Below are 9,125 nucleotides of genomic sequence, written 5' to 3' on the forward strand. Positions count from 1 at the left end.
GGCATTCAGCTCACTTGATCTCACTGAATTATTAACTTGTTAATTAATACTGAACCGCATTTATTAGACTTATCATTGAATGCATACTTGGACCAAGGGCATTATTTCCTTCACAATCGTTCTTCCTCACAAGCCAAATCCATTGTGCCTCATTGGTGGTGTAGTGGAGCCAAGTAGCATGGTACATCGCCCGGATGTTTAAGAACTCACCACCGGCCACGGTAGGTAAAGCCGCCATCTCCTTGGCATGAGGGTTGTTCGGTAGAAGCCGAACAAGAAGAGTGAGCATGCCGCCGAGGAGGATGTCGGATTTATTCAAGTGGCTATCCCGAACCTCGATGATCCGGGAAATGAGAAATTGCCCGAAATCAAGTACCCCTTGCTCCTCTTGTGTGGCCAACCATAAACCACCAAGTTCCGTGCCCGACAAGGCACCGGTAGCACCCTTAGAGAAAAGGGCATAGATGAGGAGCCGGCTCATGATGCGGATGGCCGGATGATGGAATGAAAAAGATTTGGCCGAAGCGGAGAAGAAATCCCCGTCGTCTCCTGTGAGCTCCCTCCACCAACTATTTTCATCATAGTTGTTAGCACATTCGGACCTTGGGTTCGTGACGAAACCATGATCCGAGTCGATGGAGAAGAGGGCATTGATTTGATTGTGATTCAACTTGTATTGGCGACCGAAGACTTGGAAGCTCAATTCCACCACATTATCACCATCCTCGACTTCTACAAGGTTCTTCCGAGCCGAGGAGAGGAACTCCAATGTCAACCTTTTGTAGGTTGGGGGCACTCATCTTTGCGAACTCTTCCCACCCTAGGCCTCTGATCAACTTGTCAACCTCGGCCTCGACCCCCAAGCTACGAACGCTCTCCCAATGGAAGAACTTGGTGGGCTTAATTGTCCTCTTGGAAAGGAGCTCAAAGAAATCCCAAGATCGTTGGTCGGCGAACTCAATTCCGTAGGTTTCCATGTTCGGCGGGGTTGGTGTCTTCCTCTTTGATGAAGAGGTGGTCGCGGTCGCGGCCGCGGTTGGGTTCTTCTTTGAGCGCTTTGGTGCCATTGAGATGAGTTGAAGCTAAGCAAAAATCTAAAAAACAAAGAGAAACAAACCAAGACACACAAAGAAGAGTAAACTAAGTTAGTTCACCGTCTAGGACAAACAAACAACTACGAGAGCTAAGGGTAAACTATCTCCATCAATTCTTCAACAAGCTCCAAACATTACACCAACTTCTCAACAAATATGATCTAACCACATTACTCTACACTAACAACCACAATCAATCAACCAACACTTCCACAAACAAGTATAATCAAAGTAGCCCAAAATCTCACAAAATCATCTCAAAAAGTCTAGAGCTTAAATGGAACAAGGAATCAAACATGCATAGCTCATCTAGACAATTAAAGATTAATCACAATACAAACAAGCATCAACAAACACCCAAAAATCAAAAATTTCAGAAAAATCAAAAACAATATGAACATGGTGAAAATGGAATAAAATACAAGAATTAAGGGAAATAAATCATCACCACAAGCAAAGGAAGTGGTCTAGGATCGATCCCAAGTAGCCTCAAGAGTTCCAATTCACCACACACACAATTATGACCAATTTCACAAAAACCCTAGAAATTGGGGATTTTGCAAAAATCTGAAATTTTGGGGATTTTGGGGGTTGGGATGATTGAGATTGAGTGTATTTGATGAATGGAAAGTGAAATTTGTGAAGGGAAGTAAGGGAGATTGATGAGGAGTAGTAGTAGTAAGTGAGAGAAGAGAACAATGGAGAGGAGAGTGTGAGAGGAGTGTCGAGCAAATGAAGAAAAATGGGAGGGGAGTCGCGATTTTTTCGAATTAAGGAGTTCAGAGGCAGCCCCGCCTATCTGTGCGATCGAACAGAAAAAGTCGTTTGGTCGCACAGACTTGTGCGATCGAATTTTTAAAACTGTGCGATCATTTTCCAAAAACTGGCCATTCTGCCTCAAAAACCAGTTTTGTGCGATCGAACGAGGAATCCTGTTCGGTCGCACAAAACATGATGTTGCAAATATCTCACAAGCTTCCCCTTTAAATCGAAAATTAAGCTAATTAATGGAAAATAAAGCATAAAATCAAATAAAAACTAAAACTAGGAGTTAGACAACCGGGTTGCCTCCCGGGTAGCGCTCGTTTAACATCATTAGCTTGACGAATCCGCCCAAAGCTCATGGGGGGACAAGAGAGGAAATGAATACACGGGTTGCCTCCCAGTAGCGCTCGTTTAACGTCATTAGCTTGACGGGCCCCCCCAAAAGTCAAGGGGGTCAAACACAACAAACCTCGGGTCAACACTAGTCAACAAACTTTTCTTGGCCTCCTTGGGCACAAACTACTTACCCAAACCACCACTTATTGAGTGGGGACAAAACCAAGTCTTCCCAGGCATAGGATTGCCTTGCTTAGACTTCTTGCTCATACACCTCTTACCATTAGATGCCGGAGTGAGTGACCGTACATCATCAAGATCCATCCCGAATGTGTCGGGAATGGTGATGACGTTATCATAGGGATCACCTTGCACAAAGGAGCTCTCGTGCATATCCTTCTGCACCTTCCTATCAATCTCAAAATCACACTTAAGAACACAAGGATTGTTAGAAGAAATAGCACAAGAACGATTGTGCTCAACACAAGCAAGAGTGTCAACTTTCATACAACTTTTCAGCTTAGAGCAACAATGTTCATCAATTGCAAGCTTGAAACTAGCCTTGGCGTCTCCCGCTTTCAAGGTGATTAGTCCCCCTTGCACATCGATAAGAGCACCCGCGGTGGCCAAAAATGGCCTCCCCAAGATAATGGGGGTATGGGCATCCTCATCAATGTCCAAGACGACGAAGTCCACAAGGAAAGTAAGCTCGCCAACAACTAGGGGAACGTCCTCAATCCTACCCAATGGCAACATAACCAATCGATCTGCTAGTTGCAAGGACATAGCGGTAGGATAGAGATCACCTAGCTTGAGCTTCTCATAAGTCTTATATGGCAAGATGCTCACACTCGCCCCCAAATCACAAAGAGCATTATCAAATTTGAGCTTTTGAATGCTACAAGGGATAGAAAAACTCCCGGGATCATTGAGTTTTTGGGGAAAGGAGTGTTGAATTAGAGCGCTACAACTCTCCGTGAGTTGCACGGTCTCCTTTGCTTCACAACTTCTCTTGCCACTAAGAATATCTCTCATGAATCTAGAATAGTGAGGCATTTGTTTGAGTGCCTCGGTGAAAGGTAAGGACACATAAAGCTTGCTAATGGTTTCCCAAAACTTGTGAAATTGATCATCAAGTTTATTTCCAGAAATTCTTTGAGGATAGGGGGGAGGTGGAATTAGGAGAGGAGGAAGAGTAGTCCCCGTCGACTTAACACCATCAATCACACCATCGACATGAGACTCCTCTTCCGCAATATCACAGTCCGGAGACTCATTCCCCTTAGGATCCTCACCCCTAGAACAAGGTGCATCAACTAGCCTAGCATCATCATCTAGAGTCATCTCACTCCGAGTCACAACCGAGTACATTTGTTTAGGTGCTTGACCTTGGGGTGGGAGACTTGTGTGCACTTGTTTCTCTTTAATGGTGCTAGCTAGTTGAGCAAGTTGGGTCTCAATCATCTTCAAGTGAGTGTTGGATTGCTTGAATCCATCCTCAAACTCGACATTCTTCTTGGCTTGCGCCCCCACAAACGACTCCATGAGAGCCTCAAGATTAGACTTGAGAGGCGGGAGTGGTGGAGGTGCAATGCCATAACCACTAAGGTTTGATTGATATTGGTTTCCAAAGGTCCTCGGTCCATTGAATCCGGGAGGTGGGATTTGAGACACACCATCAGGACCTCACGAGTTCAAAGGATAACCCCCACTAGAGGCACTTCTAAATTGCCCATAAGAGTAGTTATAGCCCCCTCCACCTTGATGGTTGGGATATTAACTACCTTGGTTGTATCGGCCTTGATTGCCAAAACCTTGAGGTTGACCATAGGGCGCTTGGCTTTGATAGCCTTGTGCTCGATAGCCTCCTCGATTTTGGCTATCATACCCACTTCCTTGGCCATAGCCTTGGTGGGAACCATACATAGGGGGCCCTCTAGGTTGCCTAGCAAAATTCTGATTGTTAGGGTTATCATTCCTAGACCTCTCATTTAAGGCATGAGCATACTCCACATCAAAATCATCTTCATACGAAGGGCCATAATCCACAAAAGACACATTATGAACTAAGGGGCATGCATTGGGGAAGTGACCATAGTCTTGGAAATTATCGCAAAAAGAGGTGCCCGGAGCTATTGTGTCATAGGAACTAACCTTGCTCTTCCCCTTAGTGAGAAGAGTGGCCGAAGGAGGTGGAATTGTAGATGGTGATGGTGGGAGGATCCTTTGACGAGCACGCCCCCTAACAAGCATACAAACTCAAGAAAATCGTGAGCAATGCCAAGGAAAAAGAAAGCTAAGCTAAATTACAATGTTTTTGTATTTTCTAATGATGAACTAGTCTCAAATTAAACTGAAAAACAACAACCGTTCCCCGGCAACGGCGCCATTTTGATAGGGTGTTTTTCCGTCGTTGAAAGATCAACGCCACAATCAAACAAAATTTATACAAACGCTAGACTAACCAACTATATGAACTATAGTGGCTAGTATAGGGATCGTCCCAAAGAAACGATGGTTATCGAGTTTAAATGTCAAGCTAGTTCGAACAAGAAGTTTGATTTGAATTATCACTATCAAGCTAAACTAACAATTAAACTAGATTGAATCATGGAAGGGAAACGTTAGGGAGTTGGGGATAGTCTAGGGAAATCGGGGGAAATGAACTACCATCTAGTAATCATGAATGATGCAATGACATAGCACATAGGGGAATGAAATCAAATGACGTGCTCGCCACCTCTCGGATGGAGCACGCGAAGCAACCTGGCCTATAGAAGAGCTTTCGCCTAGTCCTAAGCTAGATAAGCTTGCATATAATAGGAACTATCATTCACTTGCGTGAATTAGGCTCACAATGTCTTGCCAAACCTAAATCATACATTCCAATCTAATTCAATCAACTAGCATTTGCAACTACTACTCAATTGGTCATGGAAAATCCTAGCACTAAATCAATTTAATCACATCAATCATCAAGTTCCCCTAATTAGGCCCCTAGATTCTTCCCTTTCCCTAACCTAAATCTACTCACTAATCATACTAGAAATCAAGAAATCCATTAATTTTAGACTAGCAAGCATGGAATTGAAAGATTAGACAGAGAGAATCAAAGACTAGAACAATCAATTGAACAATCAACAAGAGAATTAAGGATCAAAGTAACTAAAGTAAAATCAAGAAGAATTCAAGAATTAAAGGAATTAAAGAACAATCAACAATCACAACAAAAGCAAGAATTAAGAAATTGAATTGAATTGCACAAAATTAGAAGAAGAGTTTAGAGAATTACAACTTGATGCTTCAATGGAGGAGAGTTTCTCTGTCTAGAAAATGCTGAAAAACTAACTTTGAGAATCTAAAAATGTCAACTAAAATTCTACACTTAACCAAATAAACGAAAAATCTATCTATAAATTTCCCCAAATAGAAGCCAACATTCGAATAAGAGCAGCCCGCGCAGCCATTCGGTCGCACAGACCCTCTGTGCAACCGAACGTAAAAGACCCATTCGAGCAAACTCTGAGACCTGTGCGAGCGAAGGCAGCGAAGAACACTTCCTTTGTCATGTACGACCGAACAAGGAACCCTGTTCGGTCGAATGGGGTTTCTTTGGCTCATATCTCCTCTGCAGTATGATTCGCTCGAACAGAAGGGCTTGTGTGGGCGCACAACTCTTGTGCGGTCGAGTAGAAAACCTTGTGCGGTCGCATCCCAAATTTGAGACATTGTGCCTCCAAAAATCAATTTTGTGCGACCGAACAACAGAGCACGTTCGATCGCACAATGCCTGTGTTGTCGAACATACAGATCGTGCGGTCGCTTTCTAAATTTGAGACATTCTGCATCCGAAAATCCATTCTGTGCGACCGAACAACAGAGCACGTTCGATCGCACAGAACTGGATATTCCTTGATGCCCATTTGCACTCCTCTGGGCGCATAAATCATCACTCGATCGCACAAGCCCTGTTTTGGCTTGATTCTACTTGTTTTCCATCACTTTTCATCATAATCACCTATAAAGCACAAGATGGAACAAAACTTATAAAATTCACACAAAAAGCTATAAAAACTATAAAAAAAGCATAAAAACTAACATGAAATCCTAAGCTAAGAGCGACATAAATGTCGCTCATTAGTCAGTGGGAGTAAAATTGCATTCCTAGTCTTGTATGTTGACGACATACTACTTATTGGAAACGACATTCCTATGTTGGAGTCTGTAAAGACTTGACTTGGAAAGTGTTTCTCAATGAAGGACTTAGGAGAGGCACAATATATATTGAGCATCAAGATCTATAGGGATAGATCTAAGAGGATGATTACATTAACAAAGTGCTAGCTAGGTTCAATATGATGGAAGAAAAGAGAAGCCATCTACCCATGTCACATGGCACATATCTAAGCAAGAATTAGTGTCCCAAGACATCTGATGAGCGTAGAAAGATGAGTGGAATTCCATACGCTTCGGCTATTGGATCCATCATGTATGCTATAATTTGTAAAAGGCCGGATGTTTTGTTCGCACTCAGTGCAACGAGCAGGTAAGTAAGGCGCAATGGATTGCTGCCAAGAATATCCTAAAGTACCTGAAAAGGACTAAAGATCAGTTTCTGGTTTATGGTGGTATAGATGAGTTGATTGTTAAGGGCTATACGGACGCAAGCTTTTAAACCGACAGAGATGATTTGAGATCACAGTCTGGGTTTGTGTTCGGCCTCAACGGCGGAGCAGTAAGCTAGAAAAGTGCTAAGCAAAGCACTATTGCGGATTCTACAACTGAAGCCGAGTACATTGCTGCCTCAGAAGCAGCAAAGGAAGCTGTTTGGATTCGGAAGTTCATCGAAGAACTTGGGGTTGTCCCCTCCATTAAAGGACTAGTGGCTTTGTATTGCGACAATAGCGAAGCCATTGCCCAGGCAAAGGATCCTAGGAGCCACCAGAAGTCCAAGCACGTACTGCGGCGATTTCATATACTTCGAGAGATCGTTGAAATAAAGGAAATCGAGATTTCCATGGTTGGAACTGACGAAAATGTCGCGGATCCATTGACTAAACCGTTGCCACAAGTGAAGCACAACGCACATGTAGCAACCATGGGAATCAAGCATGTTGGAGAATGATTGTTTTAGAACATTTGTTAGATCAATGTTTAAAACAATTGTTTTAACCATTTCATATTCATGAAATTTATTATTTCATATTAATTTAATTTTGGTTTAGTATTAAATGATAAGTCCATGTGATTCAAATCATTCAAATGGGATGTCAAGATGGATTCTTCGACAAAGAAACACCCATAAGTGAACTTGAATATTGAAGTCAAAAACGATCCCTAATCCAGGTCATTGAAAGGTGGACAACCAATGACTAATGAAGATTAGATTGCAAGTAGATTTTTTTTAGTTCTGTTTCTTGAACTAGAGTGATTGGATGTCAGAATATTTTGCATAGATACTTATTGGATCTTGTATCGGATTGACCATGAGAACACTTTAAGAGATTAAATTCATGTCATAGGTAGTTCTCATCAATGGTGATTAGAACCCTTCCTCAGAACATGAGCGATTATGTTGCTCGTTTGAGAATTAGTTCGCTTTGATGCTAGCTAAACGTCGCACCGTAAAAAGAGGCTATAAAAGCAGTTATTGGGCGTACTATGAATCAAAGTGAGTGTTCATAGATTGCAAGAATGGATTGTCCTCCTATCTTTGATAGGATATGGTGTTGTTGTGTAACAAGGCCTCTCGGAGAGTTAGATACTGTAAAATGCATGGCCGTGCTCAGAATGGTTAAGGCTTAACCTTCTGTAAAAGTTTAACAGGTGAGCTCTATAATCCGAGAAACACTTCTGGACCTAATAAGGATGGCTTGGATCTTACCTTATGTTCAGTAAGTAAGACTAAGTGACAAAGGAATGTGAATGCACACTTGTCTGAATGACAAGTGGGAGACTGAAGGAAATATGTCCTTCACCCAAGGTGCATTAAGTCTAATACCAAGGTTCAGATTAATTGCTAACAAACAATTCAGTGAGATCAAGTGATCGGAACAGCTAGCTGGAGCAATGCTTCCGTTCAGTGAGTTCTAATGAATATTAAGCTCACAACTTACTCTTGACTGAACCTACAAGGTCACACCAATGTCACGTAACAGATCACCGGATTAAATGAATCGGAAATTCATTTAATAGCTTTTCGGGAATTAGTTTAGGAAAACGTATTATACGATACGACCTTGCATCGGAATCGTATATCGTATCGCGAATATTCGTTAGCTAGGCGAAACGAATAAATCGTATCGTACGACGGTGATTCGTCGTATACGATACGATAAATAATAGTCGTCAGACGTTAGTTGCGAATACGAATTGCATCGGAGCTGTCGGCCCGTAGAGCCAAGCGCGCAAGACCCAAGGAGCCAGCAAGATCACGAACAAGGAAAGCAAGCCAGCCCTAGGCGTGGCACAAGCGCGCAACAGTAACAGCATCGCAGCAGCGGGCACGCAAGGCCTACAGCCCAGCTACTCGGCTGCGCGCGCTGTGGGCTTCGGCCTGCAGCGTTGTGGCTGGGCACGGGTGTGTGGTCGTGTGCAAGTTTACCGGTCAAGGCCCTTAGTCTTGGCCGGTTACACTAATATAATAATAGGTTATTATATTTTTGCACACACTCCAACATTCAGTTTTCCATCTAACCTATACCTAATTCCTAAATTACGTTCTTTAGTTTTTCTCTCTCTGAAAAACGGTTCATCCCAAAAAGCAAACATCTTGTGCGTTGTCTAAACTAAAATAATCAAGACGGATCTGAACGTGTCGGTGAACCAAGTAGAGGAATGACAAGTGGAGTTCTTTTTTCGTGTTCGTTGATACTATAATCGGGAAAACACCTTCGAAAGTAAGTTTGGTTAATCTGTGCTTTATACATG

The sequence above is a fragment of the Spinacia oleracea genome, chromosome 1 (assembly GCF_020520425.1).
Source record: "Spinacia oleracea cultivar Varoflay chromosome 1, BTI_SOV_V1, whole genome shotgun sequence".
Classification (NCBI taxonomy): Eukaryota; Viridiplantae; Streptophyta; class Magnoliopsida; order Caryophyllales; family Amaranthaceae; genus Spinacia; species Spinacia oleracea.